We start from the raw sequence: 25,715 nt of genomic DNA, 5'->3' as shown, positions 1-25,715 counted from the left end.
AAACTATAAGAGATAATGCAATTTGGCAACCGGCAATGTAATTAGCATGCCGAATATTACTTGGAATGTGAATTGGAACGAAATCGCCAATAGATAAGACCATTTTACAATTTGGGCCCAAGTTAGAAGCAGAGCCTAAGGTGTAAGTTATTGATAGTCCATATCTCGGAAACTATAAGAGATAATGCAATTTCGCAACCGGCAATGTAATTAGCATGCCGAATATTACTTGGAGTGTGAATTGGAACGAAATCGCCAATAGGTAAGACCATTTTACAATTTGGGCCCAAGTTAGAAGCAGAGCCTAAGGTGTAAATTATCGATAGTCCATATCTCGGAAACTATAAGAGATAATGCAATTTGGCAACCGGCAATGTAATTAGCATGCCGAATATTACTTGGAATGTGAATTGGAACGAAATCGCCAATAGATAAGGCCATTTTACAATTAGGGCCCAAGTTAGAAGCAGAGCCTAAGGTGTAAATTATCGATAGTCCATATCTCGGAAACTATAAGAGATAATGCAACTTGGCAACCGGCAATGTAATTAGCATGCCGAATGTTACTTGGAATGTGAATTGGAACGAAATCGCCAATAGATAAGACCATTTTACAATTTGGGCCCAAGTTAGAAGCAGAGCCTAAGGTGTAAATTATTGATAGTCCATATCTCGGAAACTATAAGAGATAATGCAATTTGGCAACCGGCAATGTAATTAGCATGCCGAATATTACTCGGAATGTGAATTGGAACGAAATCGCCAATAGGTAAGACCATTTTACAATTTGGGCCCAAGTTAGAAGCAGAGCCTAAGGTGTAAATTATCGATAGTCCATATCTCGGAAACTATAAGAGATAATGCAATTTGGCCACCGGCAATGTAATTAGCATGCCGAATATTACTTGGAATGTGAATTGGAACGAAATCGCCAATAGATAAGACCATTTTACAATTTGGGCCCAAGTTAAAAGCAGAGCCTAAGGTGTAAATTATCGATAGTCCATATCTCGGAAACTATAAGAGATAATGCAATTTGGCAACCGGCAATGTAATTAGCATGCCGAATATTAATTGGAATGTGAATTGGAACGAAATCGCCAATAGGTAAGACCATTTTACAATTTGGGCCCAATTTAGAAACAGAGCCTAAGGTGTAAATTATCGATAGTCCATATCTCGGAAACAATAAGAGATAATGCAATTTGGCAACCGGCAATGTAATTAGCATGCCGAATATTACTTGGAATGTGAATTGGAACGAAATCGCCAATAGATAAGACCATTTTACAATTTGGGCCCAAGTTAGAAGCAGAGCCTAAGGTGTAAATTATCGATAGTCCATATCTCGGAAACTATAAGAGATAATTCAATTTGGCAACCGGCAATGTAATTAGCATGCCGAATATTACTTGGAATGTGAATTGGAACGAAATCGCCAATAGATAAGACCATTTTACAATTTGGGCCCAAGTTAGAAGCAGAGCTTAAGGTGTAAATTATTGATAGTCCATATCTCGGAAACTATAAGAGATAATGCAATTTGGCAACCGGCAATGTAATTAGCATGCCGAATATTACTTGGAATGTGAATTGGAACGAAATCGCCAATAGATAAGACCATTTTACAATTTGGGCCCAAGTTAGAAGCAGAGCCTAAGATGTAAATTATCGATAGTCCATATCTCGGAAACTATAAGAGATAATGCAATTTGGCAACCGGCAATGTAATTAGCATGCCGAATATTACTTGGAATGTGAATTGGAACGAAATCGCCAATAGATAAGACCATTTTACAATTTGGGCCCAAGTTAGAAGCAGAGCCTAAGGTGTAAATTATCGATAGTCCATATCTCGGAAACTATAAGAGATAATGCAATTTGACAACCGGCAATGTAATTAGCATGCCGAATATTACTTGGAATGTGAATTGGAACGAAATCGCCAATAGATAAGACCATTTTACAATTTGGGCCCAAGTTAGAAGCAGAGCCTAAGGTGTAAAATATCGATAGTCCATATCTCGGAAACTATAAGAGTTAATGCAATTTGGCAACCGGCAATGTAATTAGCATGCCGAATATTACTTGGAATGTGAATTGGAACGAAATCGCCAATAGATAAGACCATTTTACAATTTGGGCCCAAGTTAGAAGCAGAGCCTAAGGTGTAAATTATCGATAGTCCATATCTCGGAAACTATAAGAGATAATGCAATTTGGCAACCGGCAATGTAATTAGCATGCCGAATATTACTTGGAATGTGAATTGGAACGAAATCGCCAATAGATAAGACCATTTTACGATTTGGGCCCAAGTTAGAAGCAGAGCCTAAGGTGTAAATTATCGATAGTCCATATCTCGGAAACTATAAGAGATAATGCAATTTGGCAACCGGCAATGTAATTAGCATGCCGAATATTACTTGGAATGTGAATTGGAACGAAATCGCCAATAGATAAGACCATTTTACAATTTGGGCCCAAGTTAGAAGCAGAGCCTAAGGTGTAAATTATTGATAGTCCATATCTCGGAAACTATAAGAGATAATGCAATTTCGCAACCGGCAATGTAATTAGCATGCCGAATATTACTTGGAGTGTGAATTGGAACGAAATCGCCAATAGGTAAGACCATTTTACAATTTGGGCCCAAGTTAGAAGCAGAGCCTAAGGTGTAAATTATCGATAGTCCATATCTCGGAAACTATAAGAGATAATGCAATTTGGCAACCGGCAATGTAATTAGCATGCCGAATATTACTTGGAATGTGAATTGGAACGAAATCGCCAATAGATAAGGCCATTTTACAATTAGGGCCCAAGTTAGAAGCAGAGCCTAAGGTGTAAATTATCGATAGTCCATATCTCGGAAACTATAAGAGATAATGCAATTTGGCAACCGGCAATGTAATTAGCATGCCGAATGTTACTTGGAATGTGAATTGGAACGAAATCGCCAATAGATAAGACCATTTTACAATTTGGGCCCAAATTAGAAGCAGAGCCTAAGGTGTAAATTATTGATAGTCCATATCTCGGAAACTATAAGAGATAATGCAATTTGGCAACCGGCAATGTAATTAGCATGCCGAATATTACTCGGAATGTGAATTGGAACGAAATCGCCAATAGGTAAGACCATTTTACAATTTGGGCCCAAGTTAGAAGCAGAGCCTAAGGTGTAAATTATCGATAGTCCATATCTCGGAAACTATAAGAGATAATGCAATTTGGCAACCGGCAATGTAATTAGCATGCCGAATATTAATTGGAATGTGAATTGGAACGAAATCGCCAATAGGTAAGACCATTTTACAATTTGGGCCCAAGTTAGAAGCAGAGCCTAAGGTGTAAATTATCGATAGTCCATATCTCGGAAACAATAAGAGATAATGCAATTTGGCAACCGGCAATGTAATTAGCATGCCGAATATTACTTGGAATGTGAATTGGAACGAAATCGCCAATAGATAAGACCATTTTACAATTTGGGCCCAAGTTAGAAGCAGAGCCTAAGGTGTAAATTATCGATAGTCCATATCTCGGAAACTATAAGAGATAATTCAATTTGGCAACCGGCAATGTAATTAGCATGCCGAATATTACTTGGAATGTGAATTGGAACGAAATCGCCAATAGATAAGACCATTTTACAATTTGGGCCCAAGCTAGAAGCAGAGCTTAAGGTGTAAATTATTGATAGTCCATATCTCGGAAACTATAAGAGATAATGCAATTTGGCAACCGGCAATGTAATTAGCATGCCGAATATTACTTGGAATGTGAATTGGAACGAAATCGCCAATAGATAAGACCATTTTACAATTTGGGCCCAAGTTAGAAGCAGAGCCTAAGGTGTAAATTATCGATAGTCCATATCTCGGAAACTATAAGAGATAATGCAATTTGGCAACCGGCAATGTAATTAGCATGCCGAATATTACTTGGAATGTGAATTGGAACGAAATCGCCAATAGATAAGACCATTTTACAATTTGGGCCCAAGTTAGAAGCAGAGCCTAAGGTGTAAATTATCGATAGTCCATATCTCGGAAACTATAAGAGATAATGCAATTTGGCAACCGGCAATGTAATTAGCATGCCGAATATTACTTGGAATGTGAATTGGAACGAAATCGCCAATAGATAAGACCATTTTACCATTTGGGCCCAAGTTAGAAGCAGAGCCTAAGGTATAAATTATCGATAGTCCATATCTCGGAAACTATAAGAGGTAATGCAATTTGGCAACCGGCAATATAATTAGCATGCCGAATATTACTTGGAATGTGAATTGGAACGAAATCGCCAATAGATAAGACCATTTTACAATTTGGGCCCAAGTTAGAAGCAGAGCCTAAGGTGTAAATTATTGATAGTCCATATCTCGGAAACTATAAGAGATAATGCAATTTCGCAACCGGCAATGTAATTAGCATGCCGAATATTACTTGGAGTGTGAATTGGAACGAAATCGCCAATAGATAAGACCATTTTACAATTTGGGCCCAAGTTAGAAGCAGAGCCTAAGGTGTAAATTATCGATAGTCCATATCTCGGAAACTATAAGAGATAATGCAATTTGGCAACCGGCAATGTAATTAGCATGCCGAATATTACTTGGAATGTGAATTGGAACGAAATCGCCAATAGATAAGGCCATTTTACAATTTGGGCCCAAGTTAGAAGCAGAGCCTAAGGTGTAAATTATCGATAGTCCATATCTCGGAAACTATAAGAGATAATGCAAATTGGCAACCGGCAATGTAATTAGCATGCCGAATATTACTTGGAATGTGAATTGGAACGAAATCGCCAATAGATAAGACCATTTTACAATTTGGGCCCAAGTTAGAAGCAGAGCCTAAGGTGTAAATTATCGATAGTCCATATCTCGGAAACTATAAGAGATAATGCAATTTGGCAACCGGCAATGTAATTAGCATGCCGAATATTACTTGGAATGTGAATTGGAACGAAATCGCCAATAGATAAGACCATTTTACAATTTGGGCCCAAGTTAGAAGCAGAGCCTAAGGTGTAAATTATCGATAGTCCATATCTCGGAAACTATAAGAGATAATGCAATTTGGCAACCGGCAATGTAATTAGCATGCCGAATATTACTTGGAATGTGAATTGGAACGAAATCGCCAATAGATAAGGCCATTTTACAATTTGGGCCCAAGTTAGAAGCAGAGCCTAAGGTGTAAATTATTGATAGTCCATATCTCGGAAACTATAAGAGATAATGCAATTTCGCAACCGGCAATGTAATTAGCATGCCGAATATCACTTGGAATGTGAATTGGGACGAAATCGCCAATAGATAAGACCATTTTACAATTTGCGCCCAAGTTAGAAGCAGAGCCTAAGATGTAAATTATCGATAGTCCATATCTCGGAAACTATAAGAGATAATGCAATTTGGCAACCGGCAATGTAATTAGCATGCCGAATATTACTTGGAATGTGAATTGGAACGAAATCGCCAATAGATAAGGCCATTTTACAATTAGGGCCCAAGTTAGAAGCAGAGCCTAAGGTGTAAATTATCGATAGTCCATATCTCGGAAACTATAAGAGATAATGCAATTTGGCAACCGGCAATGTAATTAGCATGCCGAATGTTACTTGGAATGTGAATTGGAACGAAATCGCCAATAGATAAGACCATTTTACAATTTGGGCCCAAGTTAGAAGCAGAGCCTAAGGTGTAAATTATTGATAGTCCATATCTCGGAAACTATAAGAGATAATGCAATTTGGCAACCGGCAATGTAATTAGCATGCCGAATATTACTTGGAATGTTAATTGGAACGAAATCGCCAATAGATAAGGCCATTTTACAATTAGGGCCCAAGTTAGAAGCAGAGCCTAAGGTGTAAATTATGGATAGTCCATATCTCGGAAACTATAAGAGATAATGCAATTTGGCAACAGGCAATGTAATTAGCATGCCGAATATTACTTGGAATGTGAATTGGAACGAAATCGCCAATAGGTAAGACCATTTTACAATTTGGGCCCAAGTTAGAAGCAGAGCCTAAGGTGTAAATTATCGATAGTCCATATCTCGGAAACTATAAGAGATAATGCAATTTGGCAACCGGCAATGTAATTAGCATGCCGAATATTACTTGGAATGTGAATTGGAACGAAATCGCCAATAGATAAGACCATTTTACAATTTGGGCCCAAGTTAGAAGCAGAGCCTAAGGTGTAAATTATTGATAGTCCATATCTCGGAAACTATAAGAGATAATGCAATTTCGCAACCGGCAATGTAATTAGCATGCCGAATATTACTTGGAGTGTGAATTGGAACGAAATCGCCAATAGGTAAGACCATTTTACAATTTGGGCCCAAGTTAGAAGCAGAGCCTAAGGTGTAAATTATCGATAGTCCATATCTCGGAAACTATAAGAGATAATGCAATTTGGCAACCGGCAATGTAATTAGCATGCCGAATATTACTTGGAATGTGAATTGGAACGAAATCGCCAATAGATAAGGCCATTTTACAATTAGGGCCCAAGTTAGAAGCAGAGCCTAAGGTGTAAATTATCGATAGTCCATATCTCGGAAACTATAAGAGATAATGCAATTTGGCAACCGGCAATGTAATTAGCATGCCGAATGTTACTTGGAATGTGAATTGGAACGAAATCGCCAATAGATAAGACCATTTTACAATTTGGGCCCAAATTAGAAGCAGAGCCTAAGGTGTAAATTATTGATAGTCCATATCTCGGAAACTATAAGAGATAATGCAATTTGGCAACCGGCAATGTAATTAGCATGCCGAATATTACTCGGAATGTGAATTGGAACGAAATCGCCAATAGGTAAGACCATTTTACAATTTGGGCCCAAGTTAGAAGCAGAGCCTAAGGTGTAAATTATCGATAGTCCATATCTCGGAAACTATAAGAGATAATGCAATTTGGCAACCGGCAATGTAATTAGCATGCCGAATATTAATTGGAATGTGAATTGGAACGAAATCGCCAATAGGTAAGACCATTTTACAATTTGGGCCCAAGTTAGAAGCAGAGCCTAAGGTGTAAATTATCGATAGTCCATATCTCGGAAACAATAAGAGATAATGCAATTTGGCAACCGGCAATGTAATTAGCATGCCGAATATTACTTGGAATGTGAATTGGAACGAAATCGCCAATAGATAAGACCATTTTACAATTTGGGCCCAAGTTAGAAGCAGAGCCTAAGGTGTAAATTATCGATAGTCCATATCTCGGAAACTATAAGAGATAATTCAATTTGGCAACCGGCAATGTAATTAGCATGCCGAATATTACTTGGAATGTGAATTGGAACGAAATCGCCAATAGATAAGACCATTTTACAATTTGGGCCCAAGCTAGAAGCAGAGCTTAAGGTGTAAATTATTGATAGTCCATATCTCGGAAACTATAAGAGATAATGCAATTTGGCAACCGGCAATGTAATTAGCATGCCGAATATTACTTGGAATGTGAATTGGAACGAAATCGCCAATAGATAAGACCATTTTACAATTTGGGCCCAAGTTAGAAGCAGAGCCTAAGGTGTAAATTATCGATAGTCCATATCTCGGAAACTATAAGAGATAATGCAATTTGGCAACCGGCAATGTAATTAGCATGCCGAATATTACTTGGAATGTGAATTGGAACGAAATCGCCAATAGATAAGACCATTTTACAATTTGGGCCCAAGTTAGAAGCAGAGCCTAAGGTGTAAATTATCGATAGTCCATATCTCGGAAACTATAAGAGATAATGCAATTTGGCAACCGGCAATGTAATTAGCATGCCGAATATTACTTGGAATGTGAATTGGAACGAAATCGCCAATAGATAAGACCATTTTACCATTTGGGCCCAAGTTAGAAGCAGAGCCTAAGGTATAAATTATCGATAGTCCATATCTCGGAAACTATAAGAGGTAATGCAATTTGGCAACCGGCAATATAATTAGCATGCCGAATATTACTTGGAATGTGAATTGGAACGAAATCGCCAATAGATAAGACCATTTTACAATTTGGGCCCAAGTTAGAAGCAGAGCCTAAGGTGTAAATTATTGATAGTCCATATCTCGGAAACTATAAGAGATAATGCAATTTCGCAACCGGCAATGTAATTAGCATGCCGAATATTACTTGGAGTGTGAATTGGAACGAAATCGCCAATAGATAAGACCATTTTACAATTTGGGCCCAAGTTAGAAGCAGAGCCTAAGGTGTAAATTATCGATAGTCCATATCTCGGAAACTATAAGAGATAATGCAATTTGGCAACCGGCAATGTAATTAGCATGCCGAATATTACTTGGAATGTGAATTGGAACGAAATCGCCAATAGATAAGGCCATTTTACAATTTGGGCCCAAGTTAGAAGCAGAGCCTAAGGTGTAAATTATCGATAGTCCATATCTCGGAAACTATAAGAGATAATGCAAATTGGCAACCGGCAATGTAATTAGCATGCCGAATATTACTTGGAATGTGAATTGGAACGAAATCGCCAATAGATAAGACCATTTTACAATTTGGGCCCAAGTTAGAAGCAGAGCCTAAGGTGTAAATTATCGATAGTCCATATCTCGGAAACTATAAGAGATAATGCAATTTGGCAACCGGCAATGTAATTAGCATGCCGAATATTACTTGGAATGTGAATTGGAACGAAATCGCCAATAGATAAGACCATTTTACAATTTGGGCCCAAGTTAGAAGCAGAGCCTAAGGTGTAAATTATCGATAGTCCATATCTCGGAAACTATAAGAGATAATGCAATTTGGCAACCGGCAATGTAATTAGCATGCCGAATATTACTTGGAATGTGAATTGGAACGAAATCGCCAATAGATAAGGCCATTTTACAATTTGGGCCCAAGTTAGAAGCAGAGCCTAAGGTGTAAATTATTGATAGTCCATATCTCGGAAACTATAAGAGATAATGCAATTTCGCAACCGGCAATGTAATTAGCATGCCGAATATCACTTGGAATGTGAATTGGGACGAAATCGCCAATAGATAAGACCATTTTACAATTTGCGCCCAAGTTAGAAGCAGAGCCTAAGATGTAAATTATCGATAGTCCATATCTCGGAAACTATAAGAGATAATGCAATTTGGCAACCGGCAATGTAATTAGCATGCCGAATATTACTTGGAATGTGAATTGGAACGAAATCGCCAATAGATAAGGCCATTTTACAATTAGGGCCCAAGTTAGAAGCAGAGCCTAAGGTGTAAATTATCGATAGTCCATATCTCGGAAACTATAAGAGATAATGCAATTTGGCAACCGGCAATGTAATTAGCATGCCGAATGTTACTTGGAATGTGAATTGGAACGAAATCGCCAATAGATAAGACCATTTTACAATTTGGGCCCAAGTTAGAAGCAGAGCCTAAGGTGTAAATTATTGATAGTCCATATCTCGGAAACTATAAGAGATAATGCAATTTGGCAACCGGCAATGTAATTAGCATGCCGAATATTACTTGGAATGTTAATTGGAACGAAATCGCCAATAGATAAGGCCATTTTACAATTAGGGCCCAAGTTAGAAGCAGAGCCTAAGGTGTAAATTATGGATAGTCCATATCTCGGAAACTATAAGAGATAATGCAATTTGGCAACAGGCAATGTAATTAGCATGCCGAATATTACTTGGAATGTGAATTGGAACGAAATCGCCAATAGGTAAGACCATTTTACAATTTGGGCCCAAGTTAGAAGCAGAGCCTAAGGTGTAAATTATCGATAGTCCATATCTCGGAAACTATAAGAGATAATGCAATTTGGCAACCGGCAATGTAATTAGCATGCCGAATATTACTTGGAATGTGAATTGGAACGAAATCGCCAATAGATAAGACCATTTTACAATTTGGGCCCAAGTTAGAAGCAGAGCCTAAGGTGTAAATTATCGATAGTCCATATCTCGGAAACTATAAGAGATAATGCAATTTGGCAACCGGCAATGTAATTAGCATGCCGAATATTAATTGGAATGTGAATTGGAACGAAATCGCCAATAGGTAAGACCATTTTACAATTTGGGCCCAAGTTAGAAGCAGAGCCTAAGGTGTAAATTATCGATAGTCCATATCTCGGAAACTATAAGAGATAATGCAATTTGGCAACCGGCAATGTAATTAGCATGCCGAATATTACTTGGAATGTGAATTGGAACGAAAACGCCAATAGATAAGACCATTTTACAATTTGGGCCCAAGTTAGAAGCAGAGCCTAAGGTGTAAATTATCGATAGTCCATATCTCGGAAACTATAAGAGATAATGCAATTTGGCAACCGGCAATGTAATTAGCATGCCGAATATTACTTGGAATGTGAATTGGAACGAAATCGCCAATAGATAAGACCATTTTACAATTTGGGCCCAAGTTAGAAGCAGAGCCTAAGGTGTAAATTATCGATAGTCCATATCTCGGAAACTATAAGAGATAATGCAATTTGGCAACCGGCAATGTAATTAGAATGCCGAATATTACTTGGAATGTGAATTGGAACGAAATCGCCAATAGATAAGACCATTTTACAATTTGGGCCCAAGTTAGAAGCAGAGCCTAAGGTGTAAATTATCGATAGTCCATATCTCGGAAACTATAAGAGATAATGCAATTTGGCAACCGGCAATGTAATTAGCATGCCGAATATTACTTGGAATGTGAATTGGAACGAAATCGCCAATAGGTAAGACCATTTTACAATTTGGGCCCAAGTTAGAAGCAGAGCCTAAGGTGTAAATTATCGATAGTCCATATCTCGGAAACTATAAGAGATAATGCAATTTGGCAACCGGCAATGTAATTAGCATGCCGAATATTACTTGGAATGTGAATTGGAACGAAATCGCCAATAGATAAGACCATTTTACAATTTGGGCCCAAGTTAGAAGCAGAGCCTAAGGTGTAAATTATCGATAGTCCATATCTCGGAAACTATAAGAGATAATTCAATTTGGCAACCGGCAATGTAATTAGCATGCTGAATATTACTTGGAATGTGAATTGGAACGAAATCGCCAATAGATAAGACCATTTTACAATTTGGGCCCAAGTTAGAAGCAGAGCTTAAGGTGTAAATTATTGATAGTCCATATCTCGGAAACTATAAGAGATAATGCAATTTGGCAACCGGCAATGTAATTAGCATGCCGAATATTACTTGGAATGTGAATTGGAACGAAATCGCCAATAGATAAGACCATTTTACAATTTGGGCCCAAGTTAGAAGCAGAGCCTAAGGTGTAAATTATCGATAGTCCATATCTCGGAAACTATAAGAGATAATGCAATTTGGCAACCGGCAATGTAATTAGCATGCCGAATATTACTTGGAAAGTGAATTGGAACGAAATCGCCAATAGATAAGACCATTTTACAATTTGGGCCCAAGTTAGAAGCAGAGCCTAAGGTGTAAATTATCGATAGTCCATATCTCGGAAACTATAAGAGATAATGCAATTTGGCAACCGGCAATGTAATTAGCATGCCGAATATTACTTGGAATGTGAATTGGAACGAAATCGCCAATAGATAAGACCATTTTACCATTTGGGCTCAAGTTAGCAGCAGAGCCTAAGGTATAAATTATCGGTAGTCCATATCTCGGAAACTATAAGAGGTAATGCAATTTGGCAACCGGCAATGTAATTAGCATGCCGAATATTACTTGGAATGTGAATTGGAACGAAATCGCCAATAGATAAGACCATTTTACAATTTGGGCCCAAGTTAGAAGCAGAGCCTAAGGTGTAAATTATTGATAGTCCATATCTCGGAAACTATAAGAGATAATGCAATTTCGCAACCGGCAATGTAATTAGCATGCCGAAAATTACTTGGAGTGTGAATTGGAACGAAATCGCCAATAGATAAGACCATTTTACAATTTGGGCCCAAGTTAGAAGCAGAGCCTAAGGTGTAAATTATCGATAGTCCATATCGCGGAAACTATAAGAGATAATGCAATTTGGCAACCGGCAATGTAATTAGCATGCCGAATATTACTTGGAATGTGAATTGGAACGAAATCGCCAATAGATAAGACCATTTTACAATTTGGGCCCAAGTTAGAAGCAGAGCCTAAGGTGTAAATTATCGATAGTCCATATCTCGGAAACTATAAGAGATAATGCAATTTGGCAACCGGCAATGTAATTAGCATGCCGAATATTACTTGGAATGTGAATTGGAACGAAATCGCCAATAGATAAGACCATTTTACAATTTGGGCCCAAGTTAGAAGCAGAGCCTAAGGTGTAAATTATCGATAGTCCATATCGCGGAAACTATAAGAGATAATGCAATTTGGCAACCGGCAATGTAATTAGCATGCCGAATATTACTTGGAATGTGAATTGGAACGAAATCGCCAATAGATAAGACCATTTTACAATTTGGGCCCAAGTTAGAAGCAGAGCCTAGGGTGTAAATTATCGATAGTCCATATCTCGGAAACTATAAGAGATAATGCAATTTGGCAACCGGCAATGTAATTAGCATGCCGAATATTACTTGGAATGTGAATTGGAACGAAATCGCCAATAGATAAGGCCATTTTACAATTTGGGCCCAAGTTAGAAGCAGAGCCTAAGGTGTAAATTATTGATAGTCCATATCTCGGAAACTATAAGAGATAATGCAATTTCGCAACCAGCAATGTAATTAGCATGCCGAATATCACTTGGAATGTGAATTGGGACGAAATCGCCAATAGATAAGACCATTTTACAATTTGGGCCCAAGTTAGAAGCAGAGCCTAAGGTGTAAATTATCGGTAGTCCATATCTCGGAAACTATAGGAGATAATGCAATTTGGCAACCGGCAATGTAATTAGCATGCCGAATATTACTTGGAATGTGAATTGGAACGAAATCGCCAATAGATAAGACCATTTTACAATTTGCGCCCAAGTTAGAAGCAGAGCCTAAGATGTAAATTATCGATAGTCCATATCTCGGAAACTATAAGAGATAATGCAATTTGGCAACCGGCAATGTAATTAGCATGCCGAATATTACTTGGAATGTGAATTGGAACGAAATCGCCAATAGATAAGGCCATTTTACAATTAGGGCCCAAGTTAGAAGCAGAGCCTAAGGTGTAAATTATCGATAGTCCATATCTCGGAAACTATAAGAGATAATGCAATTTGGCAACCGGCAATGTAATTAGCATGCCGAATATTACTTGGAATGTGAATTGGAACGAAATCGCCAATAGGTAAGACCATTTTACAATTTGGGCCCAAGTTAGAAGCAGAGCCTAAGGTGTAAATTATCGATAGTCCATATCTCGGAAACTATAAGAGATAATGCAATTTGGCAACCGGCAATGTAATTAGCATGCCGAATATTACTTGGAATGTGAATTGGAACGAAATCGCCAATAGATAAGACCATTTTACAATTTGGGCCCAAGTTAGAAGCAGAGCCTAAGGTGTAAATTATCGATAGTCCATATCTCGGAAACTATAAGAGATAATTCAATTTGGCAACCGGCAATGTAATTAGCATGCCGAATATTATTTGGAATGTGAATTGGAACGAAATCGCCAATAGATAAGACCATTTTACAATTTGGGCCCAAGTTAGAAGCAGAGCCTAAGGTGTAAATTATTGATAGTCCATATCTCGGAAACTATAAGAGATAATGCAATTTGGCAACCGGCAATGTAATTAGCATGCCGAATATTACTTGGAATATGAATTGGAACGAAATCGCCAATAGATAAGACCATTTTACAATTTGGGCCCAAGTTAGAAGCAGAGCCTAAGGTGTAAATTATCGATAGTCCATATCTCTGAAACTATAAGAGATAATGCAATTTGGCAACCGGCAATGTAATTAGCATGCCGAATATTACTTGGAATGTGAATTGGAACGAAATCGCCAATAGATAAGACCATTTTACAATTTGGGCCCAAGTTAGAAGCAGAGCCTAAGGTGTAAATTATCGATAGTCCATATCTCGGAAACTATAAGAGGTAATGCAATTTGGCAACCGGCAATGTAATTAGCATGCCGAATATTACTTGGAATGTGAATTGGAACGAAATCGCCAATAGAGAAGACCATTTTACAATTTGGGCCCAAGTTAGAAGCAGAGCCTAAGGTGTAAATTATCGATAGTCCATATCTCGGAAACTATAAGAGATAATGCAATTTGGCAACCGGCAATGTAATTAGCATGCCGAATATTACTTGGAATGTGAATTGGAACGAAATCGCCAATAGATAAGACCATTTTACAATTTGGGCCCAAGTTAGAAGCAGAGCCTAAGGTGTAAATTATTGATAGTCCATATCTCGGAAACTATAAGAGATAATGCAATTTCGCAACCGGCAATGTAATTAGCATGCCGAATATTACTTGGAGTGTGAATTGGAACGAAATCGCCAATAGATAAGACCATTTTACAATTTGGGCCCAAGTTAGAAGCAGAGCCTAAGGTGTAAATTATCGATAGTCCATATCTCGGAAACTATAAGAGATAATGCAATTTGGCAACCGGCAATGTAATTAGCATGCCGAATATTACTTAGAATGTGAATTGGAACGAAATCGCCAATAGATAAGACCATTTTACAATTTGGGCCCAAGTTAGAAGCAGAGCCTAAGGTGTAAATTATCGATAGTCCATATCTCGGAAACTATAAGAGATAATGCAAATTGGCAACCGGCAATGTAATTAGCATGCCGAATATTACTTGGAATGTGAATTGGAACGAAATCGCCAATAGATAAGACCATTTTACAATTTGGGCCCAAGTTAGAAGCAGAGCCTAAGGTGTAAATTATCGATAGTCCATATCTCGGAAACTATAAGAGATAATGCAATTTGGCAACCGGCAATGTAATTAGCATGCCGAATATTACTTGGAATGTGAATTGGAACGAAATCGCCAATAGATAAGACCATTTTACAATTTGGGCCCAAGTTAGAAGCAGAGCCTAAGGTGTAAATTATCGATAGTCCATATCTCGGAAACTATAAGAGATAATGCAATTTGGCAACCGGCAATGTAGTTAGCATGCCGAATATTACTTGGAATGTGAATTGGAACGAAATCGCCAATAGATAAGGCCATTTTACAATTTGGGCCCAAGTTAGAAGCAGAGCCTAAGGTGTAAATTATTGATAGTCCATATCTCGGAAACTATAAGAGATAATGCAATTTCGCAACCGGCAATGTAATTAGCATGCCGAATATCACTTGGAATGTGAATTGGGACGAAATCGCCAATAGATAAGACCATTTTACAATTTGGGCCCAAGTTAGAAGCAGAGCCTAAGGTGTAAATTATCGATAGTCCATATCTCGGAAACTATAAGAGATAATGCAATTTGGCAACCGGCAATGTAATTAGCATGCCGAATATTACTTGGAATGTGAATTGGAACGAAATCGCCAATAGATAAGACCATTTTACAATTTGCGCCCAAGTTAGAAGCAGAGCCTAAGATGTAAATTATCGATAGTCCATATCTCGGAAACTATAAGAGATAATGCAATTTGGCAACCGGCAATGTAATTAGCATGCCGAATATTACTTGGAATGTGAATTGGAACGAAATCGCCAATAGATAAGACCATTTTACAATTTGCGCCCAAGTTAGAAGCAGAGCCTAAGATGTAAATTATCGATAGTCCATATCTCGGAAACTATAAGAGATAATGCAATTTGGCAACCGGCAATGTAATTAGCATGCCGAATATTACTTGGAATGTGAATTGGAACGAAATCGCCAATAGATAAGACCATTTTACAATTTGGGCCCAAGTTAGAAGTAGAGCCTAAGGTGTAAATTATCGATAGTCCATATCTCGGAAACTATAAGAGATAATGCAATTTGGCAACCGGCAATGTAATTAGCATGCCGAATATTACTTGGAATGTGAATTGGAACGAAACCGCCAATAGATAAGACGATTTTACAATTAGGGCCCAAGTTAGAAGCAGAGCCTAAGGTGTAAATTATCGATAGTCCATATCTCGGAAACTATAAGAGATAATGCAATTTGGCAACCGGCAATGTAATTAGCATGCCGAATATTACTTGGAATGTGAATTGGAACGAAATCGCCAATAGAGAAGACCATTTTACAATTTGGGCCCAAGTTAGAAGCAGAGCCTAAGGTGTAAATTATCGATAGTCCATATCTCGGAAACTATAAGAGATAATGCAATTTGGCAACCGGCAATGTAATTAGCATGCCGAATATTACTTGGAATGTGAATTGGAACGAAATCGCCAATAGAGAAGACCATTTTACAATTTGGGCCCAAGTTAGAAGCAGAGACTAAGGTGTAAATTATCGATAGTCCATATCTCGGAAACTATAAGAGATAATACAATTTGGCAACCGGCAATGTAATTAGCATGCCGAATATTACTTGGAATGTGAATTGGAACGAAATCGCCAATAGATAAGACCATTTTACAATTTGGGCCCAAGTTAGAAGCAGAGCCTAAGGTGTAAATTATCGATAGTCCATATCTCGGAAATTATAAGAGATAATGCAATTTGGCAACCGGCAATGTAATTAGCATGCCGAATATTACTTGGAATGTGAATTGGAACGAAATCGCCAATAGAGAAGACCATTTTACAATTTGGGCCCAAGTTAGAAGCAGAGCCTAAGGTGTAAATTATCGATAGTCCATATCTCGGAAACTATAAGAGATAATGCAATTTGGCAACCGGCAATGTAATTAGCATGCCGAATATTACTTGGAATGTGAATTGGAACGAAAACGCCAATAGATAAGACCATTTTACAATTTGGGCCCAAGTTAGAAGCAGAGCCTAAGGTGTAAATTATCGATAGTCCATATCTCGGAAACTATAAGAGATAATGCAATTTGGCAACCGGCAATGTAATTAGCATGCCGAATATTACTTGGAATGTGAATTGGAACGAAATCGCCAATAGATAAGACCATTTTACAATTTGGGCCCAAGTTAGAAGCAGAGCCTAAGGTGTAAATTATCGATAGTCCATATCTCGGAAACTATAAGAGATAATGCAATTTGGCAACCGGCAATGTAATTAGAATGCCGAATATTACTTGGAATGTGAATTGGAACGAAATCGCCAATAGATAAGACCATTTTACAATTTGGGCCCAAGTTAGAAGCAGAGCCTAAGGTGTAAATTATCGATAGTCCATATCTCGGAAACTATAAGAGATAATGCAATTTGGCAACCGGCAATGTAATTAGCATGCCGAATATTACTTGGAATGTGAATTGGAACGAAATCGCCAATAGATAAGACCATTTTACAATTTGGGCCCAAGTTAGAAGCAGAGCCTAAGGTGTAAATTATTGATAGTCCATATCTCGGAAACTATAAGAGATAATGCAATTTCGCAACCGGCAATGTAATTAGCATGCCGAATATCACTTGGAATGTGAATTGGGATGAAATCGCCAATAGATAAGACCATTTTACAATTTGGGCCCAAGTTAGAAGCAGAGCCTAAGGTGTAAATTATCGATAGTCCATATCTCGGAAACTATAAGAGATAATGCAATTTGGCAACCGGCAATGTAATTAGCATGCCGAATATTACTTGGAATGTGAATTGGAACGAAATCGCCAATAGATAAGACCATTTTACAATTTGGGCCCAAGTTAGAAGCAGAGCCTAAGATGTAAATTATCGATAGTCCATATCTCGGAAACTATAAGAGATAATGCAATTTGGCAACCGGCAATGTAATTAGCATGCCGAATATTACTTGGAATGTGAATTGGAACGAAATCGCCAATAGATAAGACCATTTTACGATTTGGGCCCAAGTTAGAAGCAGAGCCTAAGGTGTAAATTATCGATAGTCCATATCTCGGAAACTATAAGAGATAATGCAATTTGGCAACCGGCAATGTAATTAGCATGCCGAATATTACTTGGAATGTGAATTGGAACGAAATCGCCAATAGATAAGACCATTTTACAATTTGGGCCCAAGTTAGAAGCAGAGCCTAAGGTGTAAATTATTGATAGTCCATATCTCGGAAACTATAAGAGATAATGCAATTTCGCAACCGGCAATGTAATTAGCATGCCGAATATTACTTGGAGTGTGAATTGGAACGAAATCGCCAATAGGTAAGACCATTTTACAATTTGGGCCCAAGTTAGAAGCAGAGCCTAAGGTGTAAATTATCGATAGTCCATATCTCGGAAACTATAAGAGATAATGCAATTTGGCAACCGGCAATGTAATTAGCATGCCGAATATTACTTGGAATGTGAATTGGAACGAAATCGCCAATAGATAAGGCCATTTTACAATTAGGGCCCAAGTTAGAAGCAGAGCCTAAGGTGTAAATTATCGATAGTCCATATCTCGGAAACTATAAGAGATAATGCAATTTGGCAACCGGCAATGTAATTAGCATGCCGAATATTACTTGGAATGTGAATTGGAACGAAAACGCCAATAGATAAGACCATTTTACAATTTGGGCCCAAGTTAGAAGCAGAGCCTAAGGTGTAAATTATCGATAGTCCATATCTCGGAAACTATAAGAGATAATGCAATTTGGCAACCGGCAATGTAATTAGCATGCCGAATATTACTTGGAATGTGAATTGGAACGAAATCGCCAATAGATAAGACCATTTTACAATTTGGGCCCAAGTTAGAAGCAGAGCCTAAGGTGTAAATTATCGATAGTCCATATCTCGGAAACTATAAGAGATAATGCAATTTGGCAACCGGCAATGTAATTAGAATGCCGAATATTACTTGGAATGTGAATTGGAACGAAATCGCCAATAGATAAGACCATTTTACAATTTGGGCCCAAGTTAGAAGCAGAGCCTAAGGTGTAAATTATCGATAGTCCATATCTCGGAAACTATAAGAGATAATGCAATTTGGCAACCGGCAATGTAATTAGCATGCCGAATATTACTTGGAATGTGAATTGGAACGAAATCGCCAATAGATAAGACCATTTTACAATTTGGGCCCAAGTTAGAAGCAGAGCCTAAGGTGTAAATTATTGATAGTCCATATCTCGGAAACTATAAGAGATAATGCAATTTCGCAACCGGCAATGTAATTAGCATGCCGAATATCACTTGGAATGTGAATTGGGATGAAATCGCCAATAGATAAGACCATTTTACAATTTGGGCCCAAGTTAGAAGCAGAGCCTAAGGTGTAAATTATCGATAGTCCATATCTCGGAAACTATAAGAGATAATGCAATTTGGCAACCGGCAATGTAATTAGCATGCCGAATATTACTTGGAATGTGAATTGGAACGAAATCGCCAATAGATAAGACCATTTTACAATTTGGGCCCAAGTTAGAAGCAGAGCCTAAGATGTAAATTATCGATAGTCCATATCTCGGAAACTATAAGAGATAATGCAATTTGGCAACCGGCAATGTAATTAGCATGCCGAATATTACTTGGAATGTGAATTGGAACGAAATCGCCAATAGATAAGACCATTTTACGATTTGGGCCCAAGTTAGAAGCAGAGCCTAAGGTGTAAATTATCGATAGTCCATATCTCGGAAACTATAAGAGATAATGCAATTTGGCAACCGGCAATGTAATTAGCATGCCGAATATTACTTGGAATGTGAATTGGAACGAAATCGCCAATAGATAAGACCATTTTACGATTTGGGCCCAAGTTAGAAGCAGAGCCTAAGGTGTAAATTATCGATAGTCCATATCTCGGAAACTATAAGAGATAATGCAATTTGGCAACCGGCAATGTAATTAGCATGCCGAATATTACTTGGAATGTGAATTGGAACGAAATCGCCAATAGATAAGACCATTTTACAATTTGGGCCCAAGTTAGAAGCAGAGCCTAAGGTGTAAATTATTGATAGTCCATATCTCGGAAACTATAAGAGATAATGCAATTTCGCAACCGGCAATGTAATTAGCATGCCGAATATTACTTGGAGTGTGAATTGGAACGAAATCGCCAATAGGTAAGACCATTTTACAATTTGGGCCCAAGTTAGAAGCAGAGCCTAAGGTGTAAATTATCGATAGTCCATATCTCGGAAACTATAAGAGATAATGCAATTTGGCAACCGGCAATGTAATTAGCATGCCGAATATTACTTGGAATGTGAATTGGAACGAAATCGCCAATAGATAAGGCCATTTTACAATTAGGGCCCAAGTTAGAAGCAGAGCCTAAGGTGTAAATTATCGATAGTCCATATCTCGGAAACTATAAGAGATAATGCAATTTGGCAACCGGCAATGTAATTAGCATGCCGAATGTTACTTGGAATGTGAATTGGAACGAAATCGCCAATAGATAAGACCATTTTACAATTTGGGCCCAAGTTAGAAGCAGAGCCTAAGGTGTAAATTATTGATAGTCCATATCTCGGAAACTATAAGAGATAATGCAATTTGGCAACCGGCAATGTAATTAGCATGCCGAATATTACTCGGAATGTGAATTGGAACGAAATCGCCAATAGGTAAGACCATTTTACAATTTGGGCCCAAGTTAGAAGCAGAGCCTAAGGTGTAAATTATCGATAGTCCATATCTCGGAAACTATAAGAGATAATGCAATTTGGCCACCGGCAATGTAATTAGCATGCCGAATATTACTTGGAATGTGAATTGGAACGAAATCGCCAATAGATAAGACCATTTTACAATTTGGGCCCAAGTTAAAAGCAGAGCCTAAGGTGTAAATTATCGATAGTCCATATCTCGGAAACTATAAGAGATAATGCAATTTGGCAACCGGCAATGTAATTAGCATGCCGAATATTAATTGGAATGTGAATTGGAACGAAATCGCCAATAGGTAAGACCATTTTACAATTTGGGCCCAAGTTAGAAACAGAGCCTAAGGTGTAAATTATCGATAGTCCATATCTCGGAAACAATAAGAGATAATGCAATTTGGCAACCGGCAATGTAATTAGCATGCCGAATATTACTTGGAATGTGAATTGGAACGAAATCGCCAATAGATAAGACCATTTTACAATTTGGGCCCAAGTTAGAAGCAGAGCCTAAGGTGTAAATTATCGATAGTCCATATCTCGGAAACTATAAGAGATAATTCAATTTGGCAACCGGCAATGTAATTAGCATGCCGAATATTACTTGGAATGTGAATTGGAACGAAATCGCCAATAGAGAAGACCATTTTACAATTTGGGCCCAAGTTAGAAGCAGAGCCTAAGGTGTAAATTATCGATAGTCCATATCTCGGAAACTATAAGAGATAATGCAATTTGGCAACCGGCAATGTAATTAGCATGCCGAATATTACTTGGAATGTGAATTGGAACGAAATCGCCAATAGAGAAGACCATTTTACAATTTGGGCCCAAGTTAGAAGCAGAGACTAAGGTGTAAATTATCGATAGTCCATATCTCGGAAACTATAAGAGATAATGCAATTTGGCAACCGGCAATGTAATTAGCATGCCGAATATTACTTGGAATGTGAATTGGAACGAAATCGCCAATAGATAAGACCATTTTACAATTTGGGCCCAAGTTAGAAGCAGAGCCTAAGGTGTAAATTATCGATAGTCCATATCTCGGAAATTATAAGAGATAATGCAATTTGGCAACCGGCAATGTAATTAGCATGCCGAATATTACTTGGAATGTGAATTGGAACGAAATCGCCAATAGAGAAGACCATTTTACAATTTGGGCCCAAGTTAGAAGCAGAGCCTAAGGTGTAAATTATCGATAGTCCATATCTCGGAAACTATAAGAGATAATGCAATTTGGCAACCGGCAATGTAATTAGCATGCCGAATATTACTTGGAATGTGAATTGGAACGAAAACGCCAATAGATAAGACCATTTTACAATTTGGGCCCAAGTTAGAAGCAGAGCCTAAGGTGTAAATTATCGATAGTCCATATCTCGGAAACTATAAGAGATAATGCAATTTGGCAACCGGCAATGTAATTAGCATGCCGAATATTACTTGGAATGTGAATTGGAACGAAATCGCCAATAGATAAGACCATTTTACAATTTGGGCCCAAGTTAGAAGCAGAGCCTAAGGTGTAAATTATCGATAGTCCATATCTCGGAAACTATAAGAGATAATGCAATTTGGCAACCGGCAATGTAATTAGAATGCCGAATATTACTTGGAATGTGAATTGGAACGAAATCGCCAATAGATAAGACCATTTTACAATTTGGGCCCAAGTTAGAAGCAGAGCCTAAGGTGTAAATTATCGATAGTCCATATCTCGGAAACTATAAGAGATAATGCAATTTGGCAACCGGCAATGTAATTAGCATGCCGAATATTACTTGGAATGTGAATTGGAACGAAATCGCCAATAGATAAGACCATTTTACAATTTGGGCCCAAGTTAGAAGCAGAGCCTAAGGTGTAAATTATTGATAGTCCATATCTCGGAAACTATAAGAGATAATGCAATTTCGCAACCGGCAATGTAATTAGCATGCCGAATATCACTTGGAATGTGAATTGGGATGAAATCGCCAATAGATAAGACCATTTTACAATTTGGGCCCAAGTTAGAAGCAGAGCCTAAGGTGTAAATTATCGATAGTCCATATCTCGGAAACTATAAGAGATAATGCAATTTGGCAACCGGCAATGTAATTAGCATGCCGAATATTACTTGGAATGTGAATTGGAACGAAATCGCCAATAGATAAGACCATTTTACAATTTGGGCCCAAGTTAGAAGCAGAGCCTAAGATGTAAATTATCGATAGTCCATATCTCGGAAACTATAAAAGATAATGCAATTTGGCAACCGGCAATGTAATTAGCATGCCGAATATTACTTGGAATGTGAATTGGAACGAAATCGCCAATAGATAAGACCATTTTACGATTTGGGCCCAAGTTAGAAGCAGAGCCTAAGGTGTAAATTATCGATAGTCCATATCTCGGAAACTATAAGAGATAATGCAATTTGGCAACCGGCAATGTAATTAGCATGCCGAATATTACTTGGAATGTGAATTGGAACGAAATCGCCAATAGATAAGACCATTTTACAATTTGGGCCCAAGTTAGAAGCAGAGCCTAAGGTGTAAATTATTGATAGTCCATATCTCGGAAACTATAAGAGATAATGCAATTTCGCAACCGGCAATGTAATTAGCATGCCGAATATTACTTGGAGTGTGAATTGGAACGAAATCGCCAATAGGTAAGACCATTTTACAATTTGGGCCCAAGTTAGAAGCAGAGCCTAAGGTGTAAATTATCGATAGTCCATATCTCGGAAACTATAAGAGATAATGCAATTTGGCAACCGGCAATGTAATTAGCATGCCGAATATTACTTGGAATGTGAATTGGAACGAAATCGCCAATAGATAAGGCCATTTTACAATTAGGGCCCAAGTTAGAAGCAGAGCCTAAGGTGTAAATTATCGATAGTCCATATCTCGGAAACTATAAGAGATAATGCAATTTGGCAACCGGCAATGTAATTAGCATGCCGAATGTTACTTGGAATGTGAATTGGAACGAAATCGCCAATAGATAAGACCATTTTACAATTTGGGCCCAAGTTAGAAGCAGAGCCTAAGGTGTAAATTATTGATAGTCCATATCTCGGAAACTATAAGAGATAATGCAATTTGGCAACCGGCAATGTAATTAGCATGCCGAATATTACTCGGAATGTGAATTGGAACGAAATCGCCAATAGGTAAGACCATTTTACAATTTGGGCCCAAGTTAGAAGCAGAGCCTAAGGTGTAAATTATCGATAGTCCATATCTCGGAAACTATAAGAGATAATGCAATTTGGCCACCGGCAATGTAATTAGCATGCCGAATATTACTTGGAATGTGAATTGGAACGAAATCGCCAATAGATAAGACCATTTTACAATTTGGGCCCAAGTTAAAAGCAGAGCCTAAGGTGTAAATTATCGATAGTCCATATCTCGGAAACTATAAGAGATAATGCAATTTGGCAACCGGCAATGTAATTAGCATGCCGAATATTAATTGGAATGTGAATTGGAACGAAATCGCCAATAGGTAAGACCATTTTACAATTTGGGCCCAAGTTAGAAACAGAGCCTAAGGTGTAAATTATCGATAGTCCATATCTCGGAAACAATAAGAGATAATGCAATTTGGCAACCGGCAATGTAATTAGCATGCCGAATATTACTTGGAATGTGAATTGGAACGAAATCGCCAATAGATAAGACCATTTTACAATTTGGGCCCAAGTTAGAAGCAGAGCCTAAGGTGTAAATTATCGATAGTCCATATCTCGGAAACTATAAGAGATAATTCAATTTGGCAACCGGCAATGTAATTAGCATGCCGAATATTACTTGGAATGTGAATTGGAACGAAATCGCCAATAGATAAGACCATTTTACAATTTGGGCCCAAGTTAGAAGCAGAGCTTAAGGTGTAAATTATTGATAGTCCATATCTCGGAAACTATAAGAGATAATGCAATTTGGCACCCGGCAATGTAATTAGCATGCCGAATATTACTTGGAATGTGAATTGGAACGAAATCGCCAATAGATAAGACCATTTTACAATTTGGGCCCAAGTTAGAAGCAGAGCCTAAGATGTAAATTATCGATAGTCCATATCTCGGAAACTATAAGAGATAATGCAATTTGGCAACCGGCAATGTAATTAGCATGCCGAATATTACTTGGAATGTGAATTGGAACGAAATCGCCAATAGATAAGACCATTTTACAATTTGGGCCCAAGTTAGAAGCAGAGCCTAAGGTGTAAATTATCGATAGTCCATATCTCGGAAACTATAAGAGATAATTCAATTTGGCAACCGGCAATGTAATTAGCATGCCGAATATTACTTGGAATGTGAATTGGAACGAAATCGCCAATAGATAAGACCATTTTACAATTTGGGCCCAAGTTAGAAGCAGAGCTTAAGGTGTAAATTATTGATAGTCCATATCTCGGAAACTATAAGAGATAATGCAATTTGGCAACGGGCAATGTAATTAGCATGCCGAATATTACTTGGAATGTGAATTGGAACGAAATCGCCAATAGATAAGACCATTTTACAATTTGGGCCCAAGTTAGAAGCAGAGCCTAAGATGTAAATTATCGATAGTCCATATCTCGGAAACTATAAGAGATAATGCAATTTGGCAACCGGCAATGTAATTAGCATGCCGAATATTACTTGGAATGTGAATTGGAACGAAATCGCCAATAGATAAGACCATTTTACAATTTGGGCCCAAGTTAGAAGCAGAGCCTAAGGTGTAAATTATCGATAGTCCATATCTCGGAAACTATAAGAGATAATGCAATTTGACAACCGGCAATGTAATTAGCATGCCGAATATTACTTGGAATGTGAATTGGAACGAAATCGCCAATAGATAAGACCATTTTACAATTTGGGCCCAAGTTAGAAGCAGAGCCTAAGGTGTAAAATATCGATAGTCCATATCTCGGAAACTATAAGAGTTAATGCAATTTGGCAACCGGCAATGTAATTAGCATGCCGAATATTACTTGGAATGTGAATTGGAACGAAATCGCCAATAGATAAGACCATTTTACAATTTGGGCCCAAGTTAGAAGCAGAGCCTAAGGTGTAAATTATCGATAGTCCATATCTCGGAAACTATAAGAGATAATGCAATTTGGC

The sequence above is a fragment of the Rhynchophorus ferrugineus genome, unplaced genomic scaffold, assembly GCF_030347505.1.
Source record: "Rhynchophorus ferrugineus isolate W39M unplaced genomic scaffold, kcgeb_rfMv2 rfM2, whole genome shotgun sequence".
Classification (NCBI taxonomy): Eukaryota; Metazoa; Arthropoda; class Insecta; order Coleoptera; family Curculionidae; genus Rhynchophorus; species Rhynchophorus ferrugineus.
Note: the sequence above shows the minus strand (reverse complement) of the source record.